This window comes from Nomascus leucogenys, chromosome 9 (assembly GCF_006542625.1).
Source record: "Nomascus leucogenys isolate Asia chromosome 9, Asia_NLE_v1, whole genome shotgun sequence".
Lineage (NCBI taxonomy): Eukaryota > Metazoa > Chordata > Mammalia > Primates > Hylobatidae > Nomascus > Nomascus leucogenys.
Genome location: NC_044389.1, coordinates 5,098,960 through 5,111,186, shown reverse-complemented (window position 1 = coordinate 5,111,186; position 12,227 = coordinate 5,098,960).

Here is a 12,227-nt window from a genome sequence, read left to right as displayed (position 1 = left end):
ATTTCGTGGAGGATGAAGGACGAAATCTTCTGTTCCACTGTCTTGCTAATGTCATTCTTAGGATTAAGAAACTTAATTAAAGAGAGAACAATCACTGATCCCAACCCTCCAGAAGTATTATGAGTGGGGAGGAAAGTTAACCTTCAGGTAAGAGTAAATGGAAGGGGACTTCAGTTAATCTTCTTGCTTTGACTGTGAGAGATCATGTTCCCAGTTGCTAAAAAGAAATAGGGGCCAGGCGCGGTGGCTCATGCCTGTAATCCCAGCACTTTGGGAGGCCGAGGCAGGTGGATCACGAGGTCACGAGATCGAGACCAGCCTGACCAACATGGTGAAACCCCGTCTTTACTAAAAATAGAAAAATTAGCTGGGTGTGGTGGCACGCACCTGTAATCCCAGCTACTCAGAACGCTGAGGCAGGAGAATTGCTTGAACCTGGGAAGCGGAGGTTGCAGTGAGCCGAGATCGCGCCACTGCACTCCAGCCTGGTGACGGAGCGAGACTCTGTCTCAAAAAAAAAAAAAAAAAAAAAAAAAAAGAAAGAAAGAAATAGGAAGATCTAAGAAAGTTGAAATGCCAGGCCTTGTTTTGTGAAGTTTAACAGTAGAGATGTAAAGACCCCCCACCATATGGATGGAGAACCATCCTGTATCCCATTTGAATAAAGAAATTTAATTCTTAGGCAACGAAAACAGATCTGTGTTATGGTGGGTAGCAAATAAATGAAATACCTGTCATTTAAAGAATAACAGGGAGGCAGGATGTTTGGCACCAGTGAAGAAGTTTTGATGGTCACTGCAGAGAGACCCAGCAAATGGACGCCTTAGAGCTGCTGTATGTAACACCACGGCAGTCAGATATCCACCCTCACTGGGACACTGCCACACAGTCAGTCTTCCCAGTTTTGTTGTCTTGGGAAGAGGTATTTTTATCCATTCTTTTGGGTACCCTGATTTGATTGCCCTTCCTTTTCCTCCCACTGTTCCCATGACAATGTGACCTACAATCTTTCCTTTTGAGAAGGAAAGCCAGAAATACATTCAGCAAGAAAGTTGTCCAAAATCAGAGGAAATCTGACTAATAAATGCATTTCATGCACTGCTTCAGGCAAACTTGTGTCATATATCCATGGTCACAGTTACCTATTTTGCCAAGGCATTACTCCAGTCCTGGCCATGCTAGTCCTCAAAGGCTGTCAAGTAAGAAAGCAACAATCAATGGCTTTATAAGTTTTTGTTGAAAACCCTGTTCATTCTGTTTATAATGATCTTTATTCTCTCAACCCCACAGAACACATACAACATATCAGAACCAACCTTAGCCTTTAATCATCTACTCTGTAGCATATAGAATGGTATAGCATCTGGCTTTGGAGTCAAGCAGAACTGGATTTGAATGATATTTGTGCCATTTTGTCTGTGACCTTAGATGAGTTTCTCAAACTTGGTATCTCAGATCAATAACTATTTTATAAGGTCAGGCACACATTTAGTGAAATACTGTGTGTTAAGAGCTTAAATGTCTGACATATGGTAGGCACTCAAATAATGTTAACTATCACCATCATTATTATATTATGTCTGTTATCCTTTCTTCCACCTAGATTGTAAGCACCTAGAGGGCAGGGTCACATTATATGCTTTTATTAGGACCATCACAATATCAGGACTATCACTATTTTGCTCAAGTGAGAACATGAAATCAAATATTTTTACATTTTAGAGGATATCTTTAAAGGAGTACACCAGCTAGAATAAGAAACATTGGTCCTGGGGCCAGCTCTTCATCTCTGCTTTCCAACCATTGCTTTCTGTCTCTCCAGGTACCCTGATCCATCAATGTTCTATCCCTTTCAAATACTGAAACTCTCATCCTTTGTAAGCTTCTTTTCCTTCATCTAGATGGGCTCATCTCTCCTTTACATCAAAAAAATTATCTCATTGCTATTTTTACCAACACATCATTCAATTTCCCTCTTGACTTGTACCCTCAGATATCATCAGTGTTCCACAGGTATTACTATTATTTTTGTATCATTGAATTACTCCACAATTCTTTTATTTGGAAGCTCCTCTAACCCTGTATTAAAATCCCTTATTCATCTCTCACTTGTCATCTTTAATTGACTCAATCTAGAGTTCTGTTTCCGGTCCTTCTCCCTGAATTTTCTGAATGCATAACACTGTTGACTTTCATTTTCATCTTATGATTTTCATTTAGTTTAATTTCTATGTCAGTATATCCTCCAAATTCTTCCTGAACTTCAAGGAATATTTTTTCCAAGGCCATACACCAAATAATGGTAAGTGGTTCTTTCCTCAGACAACTTCTATTCTCTCTAAACATTTCTCTAATTTGGTAGATCCCTTGCACCAAAGCAGATAATTCTCAAATTTAATGTTTTCATTCCTTACTTGTGCTCGTTACACAAGTTTTCAATATTTTTGGTTCTCTGCTAATTTTAGCCTACAATATTGGCCTTTTTGTTGATTTCATGCCATTATTTTGGTATTTTGGAAATCTGAATTACTTATGCATTAAGAAATGCTCATAGAGATATAAACTATATTAAAATTTGAATTAAAGAGGAACTGATACAGAAATAGAGATATAAACTGCATTAAAATGTGCACAGAAGAGGAACTGATATAGAAAGCATTATGGCACCAAACACCATGTTTGTTAATCATCTTGATTTTATCCATATTCAAGGTTAAGCCCTCAGTATATGTCCAGAGGTTCTTCATGAAGCTGTCTAAGAATGGGGGATAAACAATGTGGGAATTGAAATAAAGTGAAGCAAAAATAGAAGGTAGAGGAAAATAAATAGGAAGTAAAACGGGGTGTGTGTGTGGGGGGGTGGCGGCGGCCTTTCCTTTGGATTCTGACCACGTTTCTGTCCCCAGGACAAGAGTCCTTCCATAGCACAGAACCATGGCCACTCAGGATAGTGTTAGAGGCATTATTTTCAAAATTTCAAAATCCAGTTTTAAAGATGCTCCAAAAAGAGGAGTAAATTCAATGCCCCTTCAGGTCTCATCCATAAGTTCAGAGCCCATTATCACTCCGTTGCCCAGGCTGGAACACAGTGGCATGATCTCAACTCACTGCAACCTCCACCTCCCGGGTTCAAGCAATTCTTGTGCCTCAACCTCCTGAGTAGCTGGGACTACAGGCCCGCACCGCCACGCCTGGCTAATTTTTTGTATTTCTAATAGAGGTGAGGTTTCACCATGTTGGCCAGACTGGTCTCAAACTCCTGAGTTCAGGCAATCTGCCTGCTTCACCCTCCCAAAGTGCTGAGATTACAGGCGTGAGCCTCCATGCCCAGCGGCCCTGTCATATTATCCCAGGACAAATCTGCAGCTCCACATCCCTTTTCTTTCTCATCCAGAGTTACATGTGTTCTTGTAGGGCTTCACTGCTCCCCTAGGTTAATTTATTTATTTTTCCCCAATCGAGCTATCTAGAAAGACTAAAATTCCCAGAAGAACTTCAGGCCTGTTCCCTAGACATCTTTTTGTAGTCTCAAATGACAAGTATAATATCTCCCCCTCCTACAACACAGATTCCATGAGCTACGAAAGAGATCATGCAAAGAGAATAAGTAGATTTTTAAACTACTTAGGAACTACTTGCATATTAAACATAATTCGATGTATTTCTGTGAAACATATTTGATGTGTTTCTATCTACTGCAGTTAAAATCCATTTGAAAGCTCAAATTGCCACCTCTTTGACTACTGCAAACCTCTTCAGGTTTTCTTCTGAGTTTTTCAGGCACAACTCAACGTTTTTGATGCATTCATTGTTGTATGTCATGGGAACATGTTCCAGGCTCATTTTGCGCATTTCCTCCTCTAAATCTGGAATAATCTATTTCTCCAGGAAATATTGCTTTCTTTTGCTAGGAGACAACAGTTCAGAACAGAATCTGTGTGCCGGACACACTCGTTGCTATTTGATTGGTCACTGTTTCTAAGCCATTTCAGCACACCTGACTGGGGAATAAGAAACTTCCAATTCATACTCCAGACTGCAATGGTTTTACTTAACTTCTTTTTTTTCCAGATGGAGTCTTGCTCTGTTGTCCAGGCTGGAGTGTGGTGGCACAGTCTTGGCTTAGTGCAGCCTCCGCTTCCTGGGTTCAAGTGATTCTCCTGCCTCAGCTTCCCAAGTAGCCGGGATTACAGGTGTGTGCCACTACACCTGGCTTATCTTTGTATTTTTAGTAGAGATGGGGTTTCACCATGTTGGCCAGGCTGGTCTTGAACTCCTGACCTCAACTGATCCTCCTGCCTCAGCCTCCCAAAGTGCTGGGATTACTGGCGTGAGCAACCACACCTGGCCAACCTCTTTTATCTTAAATTGGTATTGCCTTTTCCCACGTCGAGAATCCTAGCTCTCAAAAGCGTTGGGGATGAGAAAGTTAAAATATCACAGAATTATTTACTGACTCCTCCCACATTTGATATACAACATTTTCAGAATAACAATACCAATACTAGGACCCACAGTGATGACTTAATACAGTTAAAACATTTTTTGCATATGCCTTCTTCATTATTTTATAGCTTAATTGTATCTTCATTGTCAGAGGATATATATACTACATTCTCCACTCATTTTGTCTTCATTCCACAAGTAAACGTATATTTAATGGCCATTATTAGCCCTTATGTCTCTGTACCTATTTTTGCCTGAAACTTGCTCTATAGTAGATTTTTCAGGAAGAGTTCATAAGAATAATATCCTGAGTTCTTACATGCTAATGACAGTTTGTCTATACCCTTTACACTCAAAAGTTGGTTTTACTGAATAAAACATCCGTAGCTTACATTTTATTTCCTTCAGTACTTTAAATACCTTACTCAATTCTTCTTTTGTAAAAAAGTCTGGTAACAACAAGAGTTTCTTTCTCTTATAAATGGCTTGGTCTGTAAAGAGTTAGCCAAAAGTTTTTCTAATCTTTAAATTGTGCTAATTTTTTTTCTAGGAATGTCTCAGGGTTGGTTATTTGGTTTCAGTTTTGTAAAGTGTGTAGCATACCCTTTCAGTATGTAATTTCAAATCATTTTTTATATTTCAGAATAATTTTCTTCAATTGTAGTCTTAGTATTTGTTCTGTAATCTTACTTTTATTTCACCCCACCCCCAATTTGTGGTACCCTATTATATGTATTTGGATCTTCTTTGCTTTTCTTCTGTATTTGCCACAATTTTGCAAATCCTTTTTATCATTTTGTTTTGATTTTTTATGGGAGCTAAAAATTTTGATTACATGGAGAAAAAGGGTGAAAGATAGATTACAGAGACTGGGAAAAATGAGTGAGGGAAGAAAGGAGGATAAAGAGAAGTGGATTAAAAAGTACAAACATATAGTTAGATGGTAGGAATGAATTCAATGTTTGATAGCAGAGGAGGGAGGCTATAGTTCAAAATGTATTTTAATTGGGTGATGTACACTGTCAATATTCTGATTTGATCACTCTGTATTATATGCATATAACAAAATTTTACATATGCTCCATAAATTCGTACAAATAAAAAATACATAATTTTTAAAAATATAAATAAAATCTTTTTTCTTTTCTTGTTTTTTTTTTTTTTTTTTTTTGAGATGGAGTCTCGCTCTGTCACCCAGGCTGGAGCATAGTGGCGTGATCTCAGCTCACTGCAACCTCTGCCTCCCGGGTTCACGCTATTCTCCTGCCTCAGCCTCCCGAGTAGCTAGGACTACAGATGCCCACCACCACACCCGGCTAATTTTTTTTTGTATTTTCAGTAGAGATGGGGTTTTACCGTGTTAGCCAGGATGGACTCGATCTCCTGACTTCGTGATCCGCCTGCCTCGGCCTCCCAAAGTGCTGGGATTACAGGCATGAGCCACTGGGCCCGGCCTTTTCTTGTATTTTTATATTATTGTCTTTTGTATTTATTTGCTTTAATGTTCTGATCAGTTAAGTCTTCATTTATGAAATGCTTTTTTCCTTTTACTTCTAATTCTTTTCTGATTTTTACCACCACACTGAGTAATTTTTATTTTGTTCTTTTATATTGTATATAATTTTCTTAATATCTTTTAGCTTATTTTCAAATATTAGGTTATAATTTTCATCTTTTATGCTGTGCCTTTCCGGTATTTAAAAATTTTCAGTTAGTTTCCTCATAGTTTTCATATGGAGTGTGATTTCAATTCTTCTTTGTTACTTAATTTTATATAAAATCAGTTTTCCTAATCTTTCAGGAGGAAGGTGGTCAGGATTTTTCTTTAACATCATATTCTAGAGCTTCTAGTATTTCTAACATCTCTATTTCTCTTCTCAATTTTATTTAAACTTATTTTTCTTTAGTTTTTTTTATCCCAGTTCTGCTTAATTTGGAATCTCTTTGTAACAGTTTTTGCAACTGTGTGTAGCTCTTTCCTTGAATGAATCTTTGTTTCTTTAGTTTTGAGAGGTCAAAACTATAGCTCTTTCAAACCTCACTGCAGACTTCTTTCTCTTATCTGATGTTGATATATGTGAAATCCCTCCCAGTTTCAGCTTCTGTTCTCAAATTGGCTCCCTGAGCCTTGCAGTGAAGATCTGTTTTTTATTTTGGTTTTATCAGGTCCGTCAGATGTCATGTTGACTTGCTCTACTTTCACCTGTGAAGATGCTGATATTATACAAGTGTGTATCCGTCACTGGTTGGCTCTTACCTACTCATATTTTGGGGTTCATGAGCATATTTTGTTACCTAGATTTTTGTAGGTATTTGGCATGGATTTGCGGTTTGGTTATTCTAATTGCTCTATTTTTATGTGGGGATTTGAGGAGATTAAAAAGCACACTTTTGCTGCCATCCTTCCAAAGGTTCAAAATGCTTTTTTTCCTATTTAATGTAGAATTTATGTTCAACTATTTGAGAAAAAGAGAGAGAGAGACTTCTGCCCTTGAATACACATATTTTCTACTATCTTAACTGATTTTCTTCACAGACTACCAGTGCCTACACTTATCTTCTTCATTTCTTTCTCTTCCTTTTCCTTTAGTATTAATTTCATGATTGTTGGACACTTTCCTCAAAAGACATTTACTTAATTACACATGGAAATATAGTAGCTTTTCAGTGGATAAACCTGGCAGACATTACATTAACAAAGTAACCAAGTGCTGGAACGAATAGATAAATCATGTAGATCTTGATATATTGCATCCGGAACACTATATCACTTCTGCATTACTCCTGCCCCAACATCCTGAATCCATTCATGAGGAAACATTAAACAAATCCAAATTAAAGGAAATTCAAAAAAAACTAACTAGCTAAACCACTTCAAAAATGTCAAGTGAACAGGCAACCTACAGAATGGGAGAAAATTTTTGCAATCCATCTGACAAAGGGCTAATTCCAGAATCTACAAAAAAATTAAACAAATTTACAAGAAAAAAACAAACAATCCCATCCAAAAGTGGGTGAAGGATATGAACAAACACTTCTCAAAAGAAGACATTTATGCAGCCAAGAAACATATGAAAAAAAGCTCATCATTACTGGTCATTAAAGAAATACAAATCAAAACTACAATGAGATACCATCTCATTGGTTGGAATGGTGATCATTAAAAAGTTAGGAAACAACAGATGGTGGGGAGGATGTAGAGAAATAGGAACACTTTTACTCAGTTGGTGGCAGTATAAATTAGTTCAACCACTGTGGAAGACAATGTGGCAATTCCTCAAGGATCTAGAACCAGAAATACCATTTGACCCAGCAATCCCATTACTAGGCATATACCCAAAGGATTATAAATCATTCTACTATAAAGACACATGCACACATATGTTTATTGCAGCACTGTTCACAATAGCAAAGACATGGAACCAATCCGAATGCCCATCCATGATAAACTGGATAAGGAAAATGTGGCACATATACACCATGGAATACTATGCAGCCATAAAAAAGGATGAGTTTGTGTCCTTTGCAGGGATGTGGGTGAAGCTGGAAACCATCATACTCAGCAAACTAACACAGGAACAGAAAACCAAACACCACATATTCTCACTCATAAGTGGGAGTAGAACAATGAGAACACATGGACACAGGGAGGGGAACATCACACACTAGGGCCTGTCAGGGGGGTGGGGGGCTAGAGGAAGGATAGCATTAGGAGAAATACCTAATGTAGATGACAGGTTGATGGATGCAGCAAACTACCATGACACATGTATACCTATGTAACAGGCCTGCATGTTCTGCATATATATCCCAGAACTTAAAGTAAAATAATAAAAAAAAGCCACACAAAAAAAAGTCAAGGTTGTAAAGAAGAAACTGTTCTAGATTAAAAGAAATTAAGGAAACTGGGTAAATAAATGCAATGTACGATGCTGAACTGGACCAAGAAGAAGAGTACTTATTTTTATTTTGCTTCAGTGAACATCAGTGAGATAATTGGGGAAACCTGAATATGGTTTATAGATGATATAAATAAGATATCAGTTATAATGGTTTGATTTTGATAATTCTACTGTGGTTATGTAAAAGAATACCTATAATTTTAGGAAATTCACACAAAGGATTTAAGAATAAAGGGGTATTATTACTGTAACTTACAGTCAATTCTTGTTTTTCACAGTAGTTGTGTTATATAAAGTTGCTGAAAAATACTAAGTTGATGAATACTCTCCTGTAACCATTCCTTCTAGGAGAAATACAGGGTTAGATTCCCATGAGTCTCTGATTATACAATTTAATTAACCCATTGTGTTGGTCTTTTTATGTTTCTATAACAAAATACCCAAGAATGAGTCATTCATAAAGAACACAAACTTATCTTCTTACAGTTTTGGAGGCTGGGAAGTCCAAGATCAAGGCATCAGCAGATCCATCTCTGGTGAGAGTTGCTCTCGGCTTCCAGAATGGTGCTTTCTTTCTTATCATCCAGAAGGGGCAAATGCTGTGTCTTCACAAAGCAGGAGAATGGAGGAGTAAAGGGGCAAAACGGGCCTAACCTTGTTCCCTCCAACCTTTTTATAAGACACCAATCAATTCGTGAGGGCAGAGCCCTTATGACTTAATCACTTCCCAAAAGGCCTACCTCTTAAGATGACAACAATGGGGATTAAGTTTCAACATGAATTTTGGAGGTTACATAGCCAAGCCATAGCCCCAATTAATACATAATATTGTTGTATGTGTGCTTTTGTTTAAAGATACCTTATTTGATATACATAGTTGATTCATCAACATTGGACTCATGGACAACTGAATCATAATTCATGCCTAAATGAATCTTAGTTGAATAAATACTTCTTTAAGGAATGAGTGATTATTGTTAAGCAAAGTATCAAATCTACAGAACTAGGCTTAGGAATATTTCCCATAAAAATGATGGTACAGTACGTGGGAATTAATTATCTCTGTACATGAGGGAATGTATAGAGAAAGGCTAGTTTAGCGTTGTGGTTTTCATCATTGATTAGATGTAGAAAATTCAAAATATTTAATTTATTCTTCCTCCTATCATTTCCCACAATAATAAATTGTGATTGGTAAGCTTATAGACTATCATAATTATAGTAATAGTAATTGTGCAGCAAGTAATGTTACTGACGTCCTCTTTTTTTAAAAGTACAACTTTGTCAACTATGTATTAAACGTTACATGCATTCAACTGACCTTTGTTTGATCTCAGATACAACTCGTGATGGCCCCAGGTTTGAAATAAACCTGGCCCAGGATTTTACTTATTCAACACATGTCATTTAGTATTCTGCCCATCTAAGCATCTTATTTTAGAATCAACCATATGGAATTTTGATGCCAAGACTTATCTTAATTCTGAGCTATCTAATAGCATTGTAATTACTACAAAGCCATCAAGTACCACCAAACAATTTGCATTTCCTTAGGGAGTAATTTTCCTACAGGACAAATAGCAGTTGTCAAAGGACTAAGAATAATTTTGTTTACAAGCACAGATTTAGAAACCACTAAACAAGTATGAACATGCACTGAAGATGTGACTTTCACTCTTAAGTGTTTGACTTTAAATCATTAAGCTTTAAATGCTTGTAGTGAATTTAAAAAAAGCATTTCAGCTCTTCTGATGAGTAGTAGGAAATTAGGCCTCTGTGGTTCTTCTTGACCCATTAATAGGAATGCATGTTAAGAGCTCTTGTCTATTCTCACCATCTTGGTTACAAATATATTCAAAACTAGAAAAGAAAAAATTTTTTTCTTTAATTCAGTTCTGTTCACACCAATTCAGTAACCATGAATCAATCACTTATTTGTGCAAGACACTATACATAAAGCTTTAAAAATATACTTACTGATTTCAAAATATTTTAATTCTTTTGCCCCTCATGGTGCAGCAAAGCACCAAAACTCCTACATGTGCCCCTTTGGACTGCTGATATTTTGATATTACTCAAATTCCTGGTTGCTCTTTCTTACATGAGATATTTTAGATTTAAAAAATTTAATTTATTGCTTCAAAATCAAAACTTATTTCATCATAAACATCCAATATTGTTGTTCTGCTTGATTCTGTAGAAAAAACTTTGGTATTATAAACAATATAAATTTGTCCATTAATAACTTACCTTATTAGAAAGAAGATAAAATATTTATCTCATCAGAGCCTGTTATGTTGCCAAAACTGCACTTTCATTATTAGTTCCTGCCCTAGAGTTGACTTCAAAAAAATAAATTGGTATTTAAATTATGAATGGGTGTAAAATTTTTTGATGTTTCAGATTTTAGAGAGATCTAATGTTCATCAAATTATTAAATAGAATTTTTAAAGTCAGTCTAGATGCCTCCTAGTAATTTAGCTTTTCAATTGGCCATAAGTTTTGGCTTACAACATTAATTAAAACACTCTCGTGCTGAGAGGTTTTTGCTTCCCCTGATGACTTTTCCTGGAATTGATGTACTTTGACAGAGTAGGGCCATATTGCAGTAGTTATAAGATGTAAAGCTGAATCGAATATGTTCATACTCCCTGAAGATTTTTAATAGCTCAACTCTTCATCTGAGATGACATAATGGCTGTCAACAAGATTGCTACCTGAGACAAAGAATCGCCTCATCAGTAGAGCCTATAAAATGTAGTTAGTTAACTAAAACTCAACTTTATTTTTTTTTAATATCAAGTTATATGTAACAAAATGAGGGACCTTTTTTTGTCTCTAAGACTAGTAATAAATGATCTTATAGAATAAGCATTTGTCTCTATAGTATCAAATAGAGATATGCCAGTTATCCAGAAAAAAAGAGTGGATAAAGGAAAGAGTAATTTACATATCTGAAATCCCCATGAGAACTGTAAGTTGCCGAAGTAAATGATCATAATTATTTATCTTATTAGCACGTTGTAGATAATGTTTATGATAAGATTAAGACTAGACTTCGAATTAATGGAAGCTTCTTAGCAAGTTAGTGAGTTTATCTGGTTTCCATCATGATTTCTGCAGCTATCAACTGCAGTGGGATCTCCATCAACTGTGAAAGTGTCTCCCAAAGAATGAATGTGTCATGATACCACCAATTCATTACTGCACAGAGAGAGCTAAGAAGAAGGCTGTTTTTTCTTAACTCACTCTCATCAATTAATCTCTTGATATGAAGAAAAATCTCTTCCTTCCTTACAAAATTAAGTTTCTGAGGCTGTCTGGTTCAGGAAATTGTGTGTATCTATTACTTGATCAACACTTTATTGTTTGGTCCAAATCTTCTCCAGATATTTATTATCCCACCTTGTAATCATTCACCCTATAGTCATCACAGCAGGATAGGGTCATGCTACTAAAATTGCTATCTGGCCAAGGTGGTAGTTTATAAATAATCAGAAACTATCAATAGAGTTTCAATTATCTGAAAAGTCACTTTGAAAGGCAAAACTATATGGGAATACGTGAATTTTAATATTCGTATTTTGATGCCTGCTTTTAAAATATTACTGTTTATATATCTTATAGATAAAATATAATCTCAAATGAATTATTTTAAGACAATTACAAAACATAAGGATTTTAAGTGAAAATAGAGTGGCAGTTCATTAAGTAGCCTCCTGGAAACCATCAGAGAAAATTAACAGGGTCAGCATAATGCAGCACAGATGAAGACGTGGAAAAGGATACATCAGGTTAAAGCTCTGATCTGTGCCCTGAACAAGTCACATATTTTTATGTAGTCTTATCTATATAATACATGGTTTGGACTTGCTTAAA